Below are 17590 nucleotides of genomic sequence, written 5' to 3' on the forward strand. Positions count from 1 at the left end.
TAAGGTCAGGAGTTCAAGACCAGCCTGGCCAACACGGCAAAACCCCATCTCTACTGAAAACACAAAAATTAGCCAGGCGTGGTGGTGCATGCCTGTTGTCCCAGCTACTCAGGAGGCTGCGGCAGGAGAATCGCTTGAACCCGGGAGGTGGAGGTTGCACTAAGCCAAGATCGCACCACTGTACTCCAGCCTGGGCAACAGAGCAAGACTCCATCTCAAAAAAAAAAAAAAAGAAAAAGAAAAGAAATACATCTGAGGCTGGGTGCAGTGGCCCACGCCTGTAGTCCCAACACTTGGGGAGGCCAAGGCAAGAGGATCATTTGAGTCCTGGAGTTTGAGACCAGCCTGGGCAAACATAGAGACACCCTGTCTCTACAAAAAATAAAAAAAAATTAGCCAGGTGTGGTAGCACATGCCTGTGGTCCCAGCTACCTGAGAGGCTGAACTGGGAAGATCACTTGAGTTTGGGAGATGGAGGCTGCAATGAGCCGTGATCATGCCACTGATCCAGCCTGGATGACAGAGTGTGACTATGTCTCAAAAAAAAAGAAAAAAGAAAAAACAATACTGGCAATAAATATTTTATATTTTTATACGGTTGAAATTTTGGACCATATGAATGTACTAGTTGTTCAAAAATTTTAAATTTAAATAATAGTAATTGAAACTTAGATGACAAATTCTCCTCCATCACTCTGTCATCCCTGGTAGACAGCACCTGTCATTCCCAACATCTTTCACCTGAGCCTAACTAAACTCACAGACCCAACCACAGCACTCAAGGCAGGCACACCAGTCCAGAGAAGCTAGCACATGTTATCCCATTGGCCATCCCTATTAGATAGTGTCAAAACGTGGCTGGCGAGGAGCACTAGAGATCATCTGGTCCCACCATGTTACAAGGATGAAAGAACCTAGACAAGAAGAGGCAGATGACCTCCCAGAGTCTATAGATGATAAGTAGCAGAGCCAGGCTTAGGACCCAGGTTCCAAACTGGACTTTGTGCCACTTACTTCCATCTCTACGGATGTTTTATTCTTTTGTATATGATTGTACTTGGTTTTATTATTCTAAATGCCTGTTTACCAGCTATGACTTTAGGAAATAACTGCTTCCCTTTGACCCATTTTTTTATTATTATTTTTATTTTAATAACTAGGAGATGGGGGTCTTGAACTCCTGGCTTCAAGCAATCCTCTTGCCTGGCTTCAAGCAATCCTCTTGCCTCAGCCTTCCAAAGTGTTGAAATTACACCCATGAACCCTTTTTTTTAAATTGATTTTTTTTAGGAGATGGGGTCTCACTGTGGTGTCCAAGCTGGACTCAAACTCCTGGGCTCAAGGGATCCTCCTGCCTCAGCCTTCTGAGTAGCTGGGACTACAGGTGTACACAACCATGCCCAGCCTCATTCACATTTCTTTTTTTTTGAGACAGGGTCTTGCTCTGTTGCCCAGGCTGGAGTGTAGTAGCATGATGATGTCTCACTGCAACCTCTGCCTCCCAGGCTCAAGCCTTCTAGACTCAAGCAATTCTTCCACTTCAGTTTTCTGAGTAGCTGGGAATACAGACTACAGGCACATACCACCATACCCAACTAATTTTTGTATTTTTTGTAGAGACAGTGTCTTACTACATTGCCCAGGCTGATCTCAAACTTGTGAGCTCAAGCGATCCTCCCGCCTCAGCCTCCCAAAGTGCCAGGATTATAGGCATGAGCCACTGTGCCCAGCCCACATTTTTTTACAGATTACTTAGGCTGAAGAAAGGAAGAGAGAATGGTGACCTATAAAGTGTCTTTCAGTGTTTGAGGAGTTAGGACACCAGAAGGAGGTGATAAGCAAGCTGCTTATCATTACCACTGTGAGTCCCATTACAGCAGGAGGGGTGCAGTTAGCTCAGAGGAAGAGCCTCTCAGGGAGAAATACCGAGGCATCTGATATCCTGTCAGGGAGACGCTGTCTGACTTGAGCGAAGGCACCAGGATGTTTGGTGTGGCGTAGGCCTAACCCCCACCTGGAGGCAGGAGAATGGGTTTCAGACATACTAGATAATACAGGGCCCTGTCCACACTCCTAGGCCTGCTTTACCCATGCTCCCTTCCCAAACATTGCTTGACTGACAGCAAGGGAAGCTCCTGAGGCTTGTAAGTGTGCAGTTTCTGCCTCAATGCGAGTTCTAGGAAAACCAGAAAAAGAGAAGTTAGTAGAGTGCAGCTGCAGGCATTCCTTCACTCCAGGTTCTGATACTGAATGGCGGCTGGGGTTCCTTTGTGGACTTGGGGGTTAGAGGGTGCTCTGTAGTCATATTATGCACCGCCTGAGCTTCCAGAAGGACAGCTGAGCAAGCATTTCAGGATGGTTAAGTCTCAGCCTAAACCTATTGTAAACACCCTTGCCCCACAACTAGGACAACAGACATTATTTAATAAATTGGGCTTATGAAGTTTCCAAAGAGTTATTCTTTAAATAATTATTTTCTCCACCCTCATTGTCCTAAGCAGTTCCTGTGGCTTGATTCTGAGTTTGGCCCGCACCTCCAAGGTGGATAAGGGTCCCTTCAGAGAAGCTGCCCTTCACACAGTGCTAGGATTCTGGGATGAGGCAAAGTCATATTCTTTTTTTTTTTTTTTTTTGAGGCAGTCTCACTCTGTCGCCCAGGCTGGAAGGCAGTGGCACGATCTCGGCTCACTGCAACCTCCGCCTCCCCGGTTCAAGTCATTATCCTGCCTCGGCCTCCCAAGTAGCTGGGATTACAGGGGTCTGCCACCACGCACAGCTAATTTTTTTGTATTTTTAGTAGAGTCGGGGTTTTGCCATGTTGGCCAGGCCAGTCTCGAGCTCCTGACATCAGATGATCCACCTGCCTCAGCCTTCCAAAGTGCTGGGATTACAGGCATGAGCCACCATGCCTGACTTGTGTCATTTTCAGCCTGGCACTTTGTTTGCTGTCTGGAGTCCCAAAAAGCATGGATCATTAAGCACAAGGGAGGTAGTGGTGTTAGGTACTTTTAGGGCTAAACCTATCAAATATTTCATTTCCCCCACCCTTTTGGTTTGTGTGTGTGGTTTTTTTTTGTTTTTTTGTTTTGTTTTGTTTTTGAGATGGAGTCTCACTCTGTCACCTAGGCTGGAGCTTAGTGGCACAATCTCAGCTCATGGCAACCTCCACCTCCTGGGTTCAAGCAATTCTCCTGCCTCAGCCTCTCTAGTAGCTGAGATTACAGGCATGCACCACCATGCCTGGCTAATTTTTTTGTATTTTTTTTTAGTAGAGATGGGGTTTCACCATATTGGCCAGGCTGGTCTCTAACTCCTGACCTTGTGATCCACCTACCTCGACCTCCCAAAGTGCTGGGATTACAGGCGTGAGCCACTGCGCCCAGCCATTTGTGTGTTTTTTGTTTTTTGTTTTTTTTTTGAGACAGAGTCTCGCTCTGTCACCCAGACTGGAGTGCAATGGTGCAATCTTGGCTCACTGCAACCTCTGCCTCCCAGGTTCAGGCAATTCTCCTGCCTCAGCCTCCCGAGTAGCTGGGATTACAGGCATGCACCACCATGCTCAGCTAATTTTTGTATTTTTTTTTTTTTTTTAGTAGAGACGGGGTTTCACCATTTTGGCCAGGATGGTCTCAATCTCCTGACCTCGTGATCTGCCTGCCTCGGCCTCCCAAAGTGCTGCAATTACAGGTGTGAGCCACCGCACCCGGCCCTTTTTTAAAAAAAAAAATAGATATGGGGTCTTGCTATGTTGCTGAGGCTGGTCTCTAACTCCTAGGTTTAAGAGATCCTCCTGCCTCAGCCTCCCAAGCACTGGGATTACAGGTATGAACCACCAGGCCCAGCTCAAATATTTTAATGACAAGGAACCAAGTGTCAAAAGAAACACCTCAACTTGGGAAATACTTGGGAGATCTAAATGTCTGCAAACCATTTGAAAACAGGCAGCGCCTTCATGTCAGTGTGGATTTCCCTCTTCGGTGTTTGTTAGGAAGTATAAAAAGTTCTGTTGACCCTGTTGAGATAACCATCCTGTTTGGGAAGGGAGTAGAGAGGATTTGGGGTTTGTTTGTTTGCTTTTCAAGCTTACAGAACTCTTTTTGCTATGCCATGCCACAGGGAACTTCACTCACAAGTCCAAGTCTCCTAGCCTTTTCCCTGTCTTATCAACTCCATTATCTTTGCTAAGAGCTTGCAAAGCAAATGAGACATGGCCTTTGATCTTCAGGAGCTCATCCATTCTTTCCAAAAACATTTATGAACTTACTACGTGCAAGGAGCTGTAGAAAGTGCTGAAGATGCAAAAATGAGAAACTCTCAGTCTGGATACATATTCATCATTCCGAAATTTATATCCAAAGTACTGGGCTAGAGGTCTATGCCACAGCTAAGAAATTACTAGACAGGTAGGGATCTGGTACACCAAGAAATCTCTATAAGAAGACAGTGTCCAGCTTTCTTCATGCTCTTGGATACATGGTCTCCAACTTCAAAACTGAACTTTCTTCCCAGACTGCATTTTAGCTTATCCAAAGAATGCTGTTTTTAGTCAGACCATAGTTAAACAAGATAGATAGAAGAGAAAAAAATATTTAACAGTCTGCCACATGAATACCAAAATAGCCATTGAAGACATTCCTTACTCCATTATTTAGTTGTTAAGAAGAAGCAATATACTTTTTATGAGGATATAGATGATGATTCCAATAAAGAAATAAGTTTGGCCGGGCATGGTGGCTCATGCCTATAATCCCAGCACTTTGGGAGGCCGAGGCAGGAGGATTGCTTAAGCCCAGGAGTTCAAGACCAGTCTGGGGTCGGGTGCAGTGGCTCATGCCTGTAATCTCAGCACTTTGGGATGCTGAGGTGGGTGGATCGTTTGAGGTCAGGAGTTCAAGACCAGCCTGGCCAACATGGCAAAACCCTACCTCTACTAAAAATACAAAAATTAGCTGGGCATGGTGGGGGGTGCCTGTAATCCCAGCTATCAGGAGGCTGAGACAGGAAAATCGCTTGAACCCAGGAGGTGGAGTCTGTAGTGAGTCGAGATTGCGCCACTGCACTCCAGCCTAGGCAACAGAGTGAGACTCTGTCTCAAAAAAAAAAAAAAAAAAAAAAAGACCAGCCTGGGCAACATAGTGAGACCCTGTCCCTACAAAAAATTAAAAAGATTAGGTGGGACAATCACTTGAGCTGGGGCAGTGGAGGTTGCAATGAGCTGTGATTGCACCACTGCACTCCTGCCTGGATGACAGAGCAAGACCCTGCCTCCAAAAAAAAAAAAAAAGAAAAGAAACAAGTACACATAGAGACTGAGTCAGATAAAGACCAAAACAGAAGTAAGTGCACAGAAGTTTTGCCTCTCTGGAAGAAGTGGTATGCTTCCTTATGGTGTGCAAAGAAAATTGGACAATCCATTTTTCCCCCTCTTTTTAAAGCACCTGTTTATTTTCTCTACAAATCACACCTTCCCCACCAAAATGATATAGGTTATTGTCTGATGGTTTCTTATCAGTTTTTATTTATTTGAAGCTGTTCTATATATCCTTTTATTGGAAACTACCTCAAACCCTTTTGACATATAGGCTGGGTATAAAGTATAAATAAACAGAATCAGATATTGAAATTAAAAACAAAAACCAAGAGGAACTAGGATGACTGTCAGTACAATAAGATCTTGGCTCTGGAAGAAGGCAGCTCTGGTTCACTCTACAGGGCAGAGTGCTGTAGATAACTGTGTCCATGTTATGGAAACTGGGTATTGCTGAGACTGAATGATTAGGGGCTGATAAGTATGTTTGACACTGGACTCCTATGCTCCACATACGCCTTCTGGCCAAAGGGAAAATGATTGCTTACTTTCTGGTGGTGAGAAGGCTTCTTGGCTGTAAGAGCAGCAGCATTTATCTGTTGATATCTCATTTCATTAGAACCAACGAAGCATTTCCTGACATGTCATTTATTCTGCAGTTACGCCAATATGGCCATATGCCATCTCCAGAGATACTTATCTAGGTGCTGAGTCCTCCAACTGTATTGTTCTGCTGAATATTTTATGCCAAAGCAGCTTGCTTGCTGTGCCTCTCTGCCTGCAGACATGTTTTCAGTTTTACATGAACATGGTCAGTCAGAAAGGTTCTAGGGGAGACCTCAAACATGGTAGGCAGTGGGTCTTCACCCAAAGAAGCTCCTTAACACTGTTTGCTAATGGTAGTGTTCAAGTTAGAAATTTTGGCAAATAAAACTAGCAACAACATTTACTAATACACCGAAGTACCATAGTCATTACTTTCTGTGACTTGACTAATTCTTTTTTTCTACCTTTTGGAGTGTGCCGTCTTAAGAACTGGAAGTTGGACTGGGCATGGTGTCTCACGCCTATCATCCCAGCACTTTGAGAGGCTGAAGCGGGAGGATTGCTTGAGTCAGCCTGGGAAACATAGTGAGGCCCTGTATCCACAAAGTATTAATATAAAAAAATTTAACCAGGTGTGGTGGCTCATGCTGCAGCCTGGGCCACAGAGCAAGACTCTCAAAAAACAAAACAAAAAACAAAAAACCAAACTGGAAGTTGTATTAGAGCTCATCTATTCAGATACCCCCGTTTTCCATCTGAAGAAACGGAGGTGCAGAGATATTTAGTATTTGGCTTCAAATTGGACACCTATTTTTTTTTTTTAGATTGAATCTTACTCTGTTGCCAGGCTGGAGTGCAGTGGCATGATCTCGGCTCACTGCAACCTCTGCCTCCTGGGTTCAAGCGATTCTCCTGCTTCAGCCTCCTGAGTAGCTGGAATTACAGGCATGCATCACCACACCCAGCTAATTTTTCTGTTTTTTATTTTTTAGTACAGACGGGGTTTCACCATGTTGGCCAGGATGGTCTTGATCTCCTGACCTCATGATCTGCCTGCCTCGGCCTCCCAAAGTGCTGAGATTACAGGTGTGAGCCACTGCGCCCAGCCTGGACACATATTTAGTGGCAGAACTTGAATTCAGTGCTCATTATACCAACTGAGACTACGAAAGTATAGAATACACTGATGTTGAAGAACACAGGGTGAGTATCAGGGATTGAAAGGGACACAAAAGCATGAGATTGGCCTGTATTAGCCATGAATAGTGAACTAGATTGTGTGTGTGTGTGTGTGTGTGTGTGTTTTAATACCAAAGGACACGTTTTCTCTAAAATACTAATTATTCTTTCAAGAAGCATTTATCAGATGCCAGAGACAATGCTAGACACAGGGGATAGAAAGATGAATAAGACATGCTTTTTGCCCTATTTTATAAAATCATATAACTTTGATTTTCCAGAGAAAGTAGGAGGATAATGGCATACTTATTTTAGAATGGAATGCATTAGAGGACAGAAAGAAATGAAGTGCACTAAAAGTAAAGATTTTTTAAATACTTATTTTATTTTTTTAATTTTTAGAAATGGGGTATCACTATTTTGCCCAGGCTGGTCTCAAACTCCTGGGCTCAAGTGATGTTCCCACCTCAGCCTCCCAAAGCGTTGGGATTACAGGCATGAGCCACCATGCCTGGCTGAAGATTCTAATATTTTACAACAATGAATGGATACTCCCTTAGAGTAAATTTGATATTCTGTGTGAGTTTATCCAAATTTTATTTATTTATTTATTTTGAGACAGGGTTTCACTCTGTCCAGGCTGGAGTGCAGTGACCCAATCATTATTCACTGCAGCCTCGACTTCCTGGGGTCAGGTGATCCTCCTGCCTCAGCCTCCCTAGTAGCAAATTAGATACTTTTTAGTGTGGTTCTGGTTTTTTGTTTGTTTGTTTTTTAGTGTGAACCAAGGATTTTATTTATTTTTTAGAGATAGCATTTTGCTCTGTTGCCCAGACTGAAGTGCAATGGCTCAATCATAGCTCACTGCAGCCTCAATCTTCTATGCTCAGGTGATCCTCCCACCTCAGTCCCCTGAGTAACTGGGACTACAGGTCTGTGCCACCATGCTGGTGAATTTTTAAAAAATTTTTGTAAACATGGGGTCTCCCTATGTTGCCCAAGCTGGTCTTGGACTCCTGGGCTTAAGCGATCTTGGTCTCCCAAAGTGCTGGGATTCCAGGCATGAACCACTCTGCCCTGCCTGTGTGGTTTTGTTGAAAGCAGATGATTCTCAGTATGCAGGCTTTTTATTAAAGAATCCCCAATCTAGATAAATGACACAGTGAAGCTATAGCCAATGTTTACAACTTCAAGAATCTGAGTAAAGGACATGGGAATAAGGTGAGGCTGGAAAGAATACAGACGGTTTAATCTTGAATTTTATTTGTCTACAGCCCAGCTCTTTCAGATTTTTTTTCTTTCCTTCTTTCTTTTTTTTTTTTTGAGATGGAGTCTCGCTCATGTTGCCCAGGCTGGAGTGCAATGGCATGACCTTGACTCACTGCAGCCTCCACCTCCCGGGTTCAAGCGATTCTCCTGCCTCAGCCTCCTAAGTAGCTGGGATTACAGGCACCCACCCCCACCACGCCTGGCTAATTTTTTTATTTTTAGTAGAGATGGGGTTTCACCATGTTAGCCAGACTGGTCTTGAACTCCTGACCTCCGGTGATATGCCCACCTCGGCCTCCCAAAGTGCTGGGATTACAGGCATGAGCCACTGTGCCTGGCCCAGATTTTCTTTCATATTCTTGTTTCCTGGATATTCTGCATGATTGATGAATGTTCCTTTTTTTTTTTTTTTGAGACAGAGTCTTGCTCTGTCACCCAGGCTGGAGTGCAGTGGCGCGATCTTGGCTCACTGCAAGCTCCGCCTCCTGAGTTCACATCATTCTCCTGCCTCAGCCTCCCGAGTAGCTGGGACCACAGGTGCCTGCCACCACGCCCGGCTAATTTTTTGTATTTTTAGTAGAGACAGGGTTTCACCATGTTAGCCAGGATGGTCTCGATCTCCTGACCTTGTGATCCGCCCACCTCGGCCTCCCAAAGTGCTAGGATTACAGGCGTGAGCCACCATGCCTGGGCTACTGAATGTTCCTATTTTATAGATATAAATATATCACCTTTATGTGAATGTGTATTGTTTTGTAAATAACTTGTAAAATTATTGAGACAATTTACTCTTAGAGGGGGGAAAAAGACCTCATGTTCATCTGGTCTACCCCTTCCATTTTATAAGCTAAAGAGGAAGCCCTAGATAGTAGAAGTGACTTGCTCCGAACTCCACATGGTTTCTGGCAAAATCTAGGCTTCTTAACACTTTGCCTAGTGCTGTATGTATTTTGGGAATAGCATAAATTCTATTTCATAAGAAATGACACAGGGAGAGGACAACTGACCCAAAGATTAGAACTCCCCTTACTTCAGCCTCTGCTCTCAGACTGTATGCTAGGAAAAGGCTGAGCAGTCAACCTCCAGGGCTGAGGAGACTGACCTGTAATGTAATTACACAGCTTAAAGCCTCTGGTGAAGAGGGTTTTGAGGAGCTGCTATGACTCAACATCTGTACTAATCTGAGGCTTATATAGAAGATAGAGTGGCCGATATTCATTTAAGAAGATGAAATGCGGCCAGAAGCGGTGGCTCACGTCTGTAATCCCAGCATTTTTGGAGGCTGAGGTGGGCGGATCACCTGAGGTCAGGGGTTTGAGACTAGCCTGGCCAATATGGTGAAACTTCGTCCCTACTAAAAATATAAAAATTAGCCAGGTGTGGTGGTGCGTGCCTGTAATCCCGGCTACTCTGGAGGCTGAGACAGGAGAATCGTTTGAACCTGGGAGGCGGAGGTTGCAGTGAGCCGAGATCATGCCACTGCACTCCAGCCTGGGCGCCAGAGCGAGAGTCTGTCTCCAAAAAAGAAAAAAACAAAAACAAAGATGAAATGCCGCTGGGCACGTTGGCTCATGCCTGTAATCCCATAACTTTGGGAGGCCGAGGTGGGTGGATCACCTGAGGTCAGGAGTTGGAGACCAGCCTGGCCAACATGGTGAAACCCCATCTCTACTAAAAATACAAAAATTAGCCGGGTGTGGGGGTGGGCATCTGTGATCCCAGCTACTTGGGGGGCTGAGGTGGGAGAATCACTTGAACCCAGGAGGTGGAGGTTGCAGTGAGCTGAAATCACGCCGCTGCACTCCAGACTGGGTGACAGAGCGAGACTCCATCTCAAAAAACAAACAAACAAAAAAAACAAAAACAAAAACAGAAGATTAAATGCATGAAAGGAAAGGTTAAAAATGATTCCCATGGGCCAGTTTTAGTAATATTCTCTTCACTCCTTTTGCTGCATGGTACTTGCACCCTTTGAGCTTACTGTTCTGCTTGATTGATGTCCATGAGGCCGAGAACCTGCCTGTCTTGTTTACCATGAGATCCACAGAATCAAGCCCAAGCCTGGCATGCAGCAGATACTCAAGAAGGATTTGCCGAATAAATAAGAGATACATGAATCAAAAGCATTGCTTTTTGCCCTCAAAATGTGTTCAGCATTTGCTATGGAACATTTTAGCGCCATTCCCTTGTGCTAATTACTTTCCTAACTAAAGTTAGAAGCTGATGCTCACTGCATCTGTGTTTTAGCAAATTGAATTGAATCTGTATATCCCACTCAAAGAAATTTAATTGAAATTGCACGTGAAACTGAAGCAACCCACAAATCAGCATCTTGTCTTGCTTGCCTTAAGCCCCAGAAGGTCCTGAAAGCCACTGTTCTATTGTTCATCTCCATCTACACACTTTACTGTATGCCCTTTACCCAAGAACCTTCGTGGAGTGTTTCCATAGGTACTATCAAGCCACTAACGATTTCACAACTGGAGCCACTGTCGGTAAATCCAAGTGTGTTGCATCAAAACAGTTTCGACCTACTTGTCTAGCTCATAGCCCACACATCTATCCAGAGACTTTAAAACTGTTGTATTTTGCCCATACCTTCCAGGTGATGGCAGATTAGAGATGAGAAGCAATTAGGCAGCAGTTGCTTCCCAACAGTCTCTTCCAGTTTGTTCTGTCTCTCATTTGAGTTCTGACTTAGGAGTTGCTCCTTTACATGGTTTTGAAGTCAAACAATTACTTGTCCATTACAATCACCTGTCAATTGCTAGAAAAATTAGACTACTGAGGAGGTAGATGGTACAAACACAGGCAGAGGATACAGACATTAGTAAGAGACAAGGAGGCGACTGCACTACAGAAATGTCCTAGGACACTGGAGGCAAATCTAACCCTGCCATAAGTAGAGAGGACAGGGTGGTGGCAGAGGTGGGAAGAGTGTGTTTTGCCCTTACTTTAAGTGAACTTGGACATGTCCTGACCTTTGCAAATACCACCCCTCCCCCGTAGTTCCCACTTACCTCTGCAGTGGGCTGTGTCCAAGCTCCTCTGAGGTCCTTGCACAGGTCAAATCTAAGTTCTCTTCGCTTTCAGCCCCCGCTTTGGTGGCTGCTGCTGCTGCGGCTGTGCTGCAGGCTAACCTTGTTTTTGCTCGGGTGGGAGGTTGGCCATGGTGATCTCATTACAGAGCTGCGTACTGGCTTGGGCCAGGCACGTGATGAAAAAAGTTTGGGTCTGTGTGGCCTGGAAACAAAACACCCTTCTTTCCAGAGGGCATGTCCTTAAAGCGGAAAGGAATTCTAAGCTCAAGCAGGAACTTGAAAAAAGTGCATTTGGCCAAACTCTGGGCTTCCCTCCCCCTGCCCACTTTTTTTTCTTTTAAAAAATTTTCTCCATCATCTACAACTTAAGAAAATGTTACTGTCCCATAGGAGGAGGCAGATTCAAGAAAAGATGTGGGTGTCAGATAATGGCAGGTAGTACAAGTTGATAAAAAGGTGACAGAGACCAGAGGATCTCATTTTCTTTTTTTCATTGCTTCTTTTCCTGTGGAGGGCAGGCAAGGGAGGAGAGATGCATCAGCTATTTCTAGTGAGTCTAGATGCAGGAAAGGCACGCCTGTGAAGGGTGAATTTGCACTGTGATTGAAATAGGGGAACTTAGGATACAGGACCCATGACATGAAGTGAGGAGCACTTTGGAAAAAGAGCTGCTTTTAAATTTCTGAAAACTTTTTAAATAAGCAAATGTGCAAATGATATAAAATACAATAGGGTCAAAAGAATGTACAACGAAAAGTCTTTTTTTTAATTTCTCCTCAGTCCCCTTTCTTTCCTCCCAAGAGACAACCTCTGTGACCAGATTTTTGTATATCCTTCCAGAGCTTACATATGTAAATAGAAACATGCGTAGACCTTGTGCTTCTCCGTTAGCAACAGCAGCATAGTATGTTTGTTGTGCACCTTGCTTTTTCCACTTAACAATCAAACATGGAGATTGGCTGGGCATGGTGGTGCTCACCTGTAGTCCCAACTATTTGGGAGGCTGAGGTCAGAGGATCCCTTGAGCCCAGGTATTTGAGACCAGCCTGGGCAGCATAGGAAGACTCCTTTCTAAAATAAAACTCAGAAACTTGGCTGGGCACAGCGGCTCACACGTATAATCTCAGCACTTTGGAAGACCATGGCGGGAGGATCACTTGAGGCCAGGAGTTTGAGACCAGCCTGGGCAACATAGCAAAACCCCATTTCTACTACATATACAAAAAAATTAGCAGAGCTTACTGGCACATGTTTGTTATCCCAGCTACTCAGGAGGCTGAGGTGGGAAGATGGCTTGAGCCCAGGAGTTGGAGGCTGCAGTGAGCTATGATTGTGTCCTGTACTCCAACCTGAGTGACAGAGTGGGACCCTGTCTCTAAAAAACAAAACAAAAAATGCCAGGTGTAGTGGCTCATGCCTGTAATCTCAGCAATCTTTGGAAGGCTGAGGCAGGAGGATTTCTTTTTTTTATTTTTTGAGATGGAGTCTTGCTCTGTCACCCAGGCTGGAATGCAATGGCATGATTACGGCTAACTGCAACCTCCGCCTCCCAGGTTCAAGCAATTCTTCTGCCTCAGCCTCCCAAGTAGCTGGGACTACAGGTGCACGCTGCCAGGCCCGGCTAATTTTTGTGGGTTTTTTTTTTCAGTAGAGATGGGGTTTCACCATATTGGCCAGGCTGGTCTTAAACTCTTGACCTCATAATTTGCCTGCCTCAGCCTCCCAAAGTGCTGGGATTACAGGCATGAGCCACCGTGCCTGGCCTGGCAGGAGAATTTCTTAAGCCCAGGAGTTAGAGACCAGCCTAGGCAACATAATCAGGCCCTGTCTCTAAAATAAATAAAACTGTCAACAACAAAACATGGAGACTGCTCCATATAGTACCCTTAAGAGCTGCCATGTTCTGTTTAATGGCTGCCTCCTGTCCCATTGTATAGGTGTGTCATACTTTATTTGGCCAATGAAGGACCATGTCTTCCTCATTTTCCTTGCCTAATTCGTTGCACAAAGCAAGGGCTCAGTAAGCATTCAATGCTTGCTCACAAATTAATTACATTTTGTACAACTTGTTCATGTTTTTCCTCATCTCTCCTTTCAGAGATACTAATTTTTTTCAATATTCCAGATATTGTAGAATGTCTATATGTTCCAGCTGACCAAGTCTATCTTGTGCACTGAACAAACCTGTGCTACCAGACTTCCAAGACTCACTTTAGTTTGGCTCCTTTCAGATGATATTATTTCCTATTCCCTCCTACTTTCTATTTTTTAATTTAAAAAATTTTTTTTTTTTTGAGATGGGAGTCTCATTCTGTCGCCCAGGCTAGAGTGTAGTAGCACGATCTCGGCTCACTGCAACCTCCACCTCCTGGGTTTAAGCGATACTCCTGCCTCAGCCTCCAGAGTGGCTTGGACTACAGGCGCCTGCTACCATGCCTGGCTAATTTTTTTTTTTTTTTTTTTTTTTGTATTTTTAGAAGACACAGGGTTTCACCATGTTGGCCAGGCTGGTCTCAAACTCTGACCTCAGGTGAGAGTTCTGGGGTTACAGGCATGAACCACTGCACCTGGCCTATTTTTAAAAATTTCTTGGCCGGGCTTGGTGGCTCACGCCTATAATCCTAGCACTTTGAGAGGCCAAGGTGGGCAGATCATGAGGTCAGGAGATCGAGACCATCCTGGCTAACACGGTGAAACCCCGTCTCTACTAAAAATACAAAAATTAGCCAGGTGTGGTGGCGGGCGCCTGTAGCACCAGCTACTCAGGAAGCTGAGGCAGGAGAATCGCTTGAACCCAGGAGGCAGAGGTTGCAGTGAGCCGAGATTGCGCCACTGCACTCCAGCCTGGGTGACCAACAGAGCGAGACTCCATCTCAAAAAAAAAAAAAAAAAATTTCTTTAGACACAGGGTTTCACTCTGTCACCCAGGCTGGAGTGCAGTGGCTCAACTATGGCTCACTGCAGTCTCAACCTTCTGGCCTCAAGTGATCCTCCCACCTCAGCCTCCCAAGTAGTTGGACTACAGGCACACACCACCATGCCCCACTAATTAAAAAAAAATTTTTTTGGAGAGACAGAGTCTGGCTATGTTGCCCAGGCTGATCTTGAACTCCTGACTCAAGCAATCCTCCTGCCTCAGTCTCCCAACTTGCTGGATTACAGGTATGATTCACTGTGCCTGGCCTCCTTCCTACTTTCTAATGCCAAGCATCACTGTCATGTGCAAACATTTATTGTTCACTTACTATGATGTGCAGAAACTTTTTTTTCCTATTTCCTATTGTCTCCATGTCCATATCTTTGCTTACGCTAATCCTCTCACCCGGAATTTCCTTCCTGTTCCTGTCAAGTATTGTGCCTCCAGTTCTTTTCTCTCTCTCTCTTTTTTTTTAAGAGATGGGGTGTTGCTATGTTGTCCAACCTTGTCCCAAAATCTTGGCCTCAAGTGATCCTCCTGCCTCAGCCTCCCAAAGTGCTTTAGCCTCCCAAAGTGCTAAGATTACAGGTGTGAGCCATTGTGCCCAGCCTAATTCTTTTCTTCTTGAACTTTTTTAGCTTAAGTGGTCAACACTCCCTGGAGTAGCAGGTACTTTTTTCCCTATAATCATTTCATATAGGGTCTTTATGTATTTCCATGGCAGTAATAACTCTGGCACTAATAACACTGGTCTTCAGTAAATAGTTGATTGCTGAGCAAGCCTTATAGAGAAGAGCATCTCTCTAGTGAGAAGCCCTCCAGCCTTCCTGGGTTTTCTCTCCATCCTATCTTTTTTTTTTTTTTTTTTTTTTAATGGAGTCTGGCTCTGTTGCCCAGGCTGGAGTGCAATGGCATGATCTTGGTCAACTGCAAACCCCGCCTCCCAGGTTCAAGCGACTGTCTTGCCTCAGCCTCCTGAGTAGTTGGGATTACAGGCACCTGCCATCATGCCGGCTAATTTTTATATTTCTGTAGAGACTGGGTTTTACCATGCTGGCCAGGGTGGTTTTGAACTGACCTCAGGTGATCCACCCTCCTCGGCCTCCCAAAGTGCTGGGATTACAGGTGTGAGCCACCACGCCCGGCCAGCTGTGTGGTTCTTAAGGGGTCCCATTCATTTTTTAACTAGTGTTTCTCAATTTTATCTATTTATTTATTTTTTTGAGATGGAGTCTCACTCTCTGTCACCAGGCTGGAGTGCAGTGGCGCAATCTTGGCTTACTGCAACTTCTACCTCCCGGGTTCAAGCAATTCTCCTGCCTCAGCCTCCCGAGTAGCTGGGATTACAGGCGCGCACCACCACACCTAGCTAATTTTTTTGTATTTTTAGTAGAAAAGGGGTTTCACCATGTTGGCCAGCATGGTCTCGATCTTCTGACCTCGTGATCCACCCGCCTCTGCCTCCCAAAGTGCTGGGATTACAGGCGTGAGCCACCGTGCCTGGCCTCAATTTTCTTAAATTTATACTCTCCTGCTGGGCATGGTGGCTCACGCCTGTAATCCCAGCACTTTGGGAGGCTGATGCCGGCAGATCACCTGAGGTCGGCAGTTCGAGACCAGCCTGACCAACATGGAGAAACCCCGTCTCTATTAAAAATACAAAATCAGCCGGGTGTGGTGGCGCATGCCTGTAATCCCAACTACTCGGAGGCTGAGGCAGGAGAATCGCTTGAACCCGGGAGGCAGAGGTTGCGGTGAGCCGAGATCTCGCTATTGCACTCCAGCCTGGGCAACAAGAGCGATACTCCGTCTCAAAAAAAAAAAAATAAAAACAACAACAACAACAAAAACACAAAAACGTATACCCTCCCAAATGAGATTTGTTCGAACCTGACTTTCTATAGTTTGCAGCTCAAAAACAATAGGGGCCAGGAGCAGCGGCATGCACCTGTAATCCCAGGTACTCAGGACGCTGAGTGAGGAGGATTACTTGAGGCTGGGTGTCCAGGGATTCAAGACCAGCATGGATAACGTGGCAAGACCGTCATCTCAAAAAGCAATAGCGTTTTCTTCTCAAACATGAAATGATATAACTGAATATATTCTTTTCCAACTACCCTCTCATTCATTTGGGGCGTCCTTCCGACTGGGAAGCAGTGACTTCTGGAAAATTATTCTAATTTTGCGATATGCATGAGTACAGCATCAGATCCAGTGTTCAAAACGTAACACTCTAGGCCGGGCGCGGTGGCTCACGACTGTAATCCCAGCACTTTGGGAGGCCAAGGCGGGCAGATGACGAGGTCAGGAGATCGAGACCCTCCTGGCCAACACATGGAAACCCCTTCTCTACTAAAAAAAAAATACAAAAAATTAGCCAGCCATGGTGGCTGGCGCCTGTAGTCCCAGGTACTAGGGAGGCTGAGGCGTGAACTCGGGAGCCGGAGCTTGCAGTGAGCCGAGATTGCGCCACTGCACTCCAGCCTGGGCGACAGAGCAAGACTCTGTCTCAAACAAACAAACAAAAAAGTAACAACCTAACTCCTAAAATACAATCCATCTGTGTTTGCTTTATATCCATTTTCAATAATTTGAAAAACGAACACCCAGTTCTGGGTGAGGGGTGGTAGTGGGGCTGGACATGGTGTTTCCTGTTTGTTTTAGCGCACACCAGGCCCAGTGCCACAGGAAAAACAAAATTCCAAGAAAGGATTGGGGAGGCCGCTTTTCATGTGACTACTGCCTGCCGGTCAGCGCTAGCCTCTTCTGACTCTAATTACAAGTGGAAGAAAGCACGTTAGAAACCCACAGAACTGGCCGGGCGCGGTGGCTCACGCCTGTAATCCCAGCACTTTGGGAGGCCGAGGCGGGCGGATCACAAGGTCAGGAGATCGAGACCATCCTGGCTAACATGGTGAAACCCCATCTCTACTAAAAAAAAAAAAAAAAAAAAAAAAAAAATTAGCCGGGCGTGGTGGCAGGCGCCTGTAGTCCCATCTACTCAGGAGGCTGAGGCAGGAGAATGGCGTGAACCTGGGAGGCGGAGCTTGCAGTGAGCCAAGATCGCGCCCCTGCACTCCAGGCTGGGTGACAGAGCAAGACTCCGTCTCAAAAAAAAAAAAAAAAAAAAAAAGAAAAGAAACCCACAGAACTGACTGGTGGATAGGGGATGGGGGACTTGCCTGCCTTCTTTATCAGTGTATTCCTCAACCAAATCACTGTTTGTTTATTTTTTATTTTTTGAGACGGAGTCTTGCTCTGTCGCCCAGGCTGGAGTGCAGTGGCACGATCTAGGCTCACTGCAACCTCCGCCTCCTGGGTTCAAGCAAT

The 17590-nt window shown here is 45.4% G+C and overlaps 1 protein-coding gene across 2 annotated transcripts in view; it reads right to left on the reverse strand.

Moving 5' to 3' along the window:
- FAXDC2 (fatty acid hydroxylase domain containing 2) overlaps positions 1-11528 on the reverse strand; it is a 32282-nt gene extending 20754 nt beyond the window's left edge. Inside the window, exon 1 of one of the 2 annotated variants that reach the window (XM_054487198.2) lies at positions 11323-11528. The gene's annotated coding sequence lies outside the window, so the exon portion shown is untranslated. Of the gene's footprint in view, positions 1-10900; positions 11239-11322 lie in introns of those variants that run through there. The other variant, XM_063665302.1, reaches the window with a different exon arrangement.
- Positions 11529-17590: the final 6062 nt, after the last annotated feature.

This window comes from Pongo pygmaeus, chromosome 4, assembly GCF_028885625.2.
Source record: "Pongo pygmaeus isolate AG05252 chromosome 4, NHGRI_mPonPyg2-v2.0_pri, whole genome shotgun sequence".
Classification (NCBI taxonomy): Eukaryota; Metazoa; Chordata; class Mammalia; order Primates; family Hominidae; genus Pongo; species Pongo pygmaeus.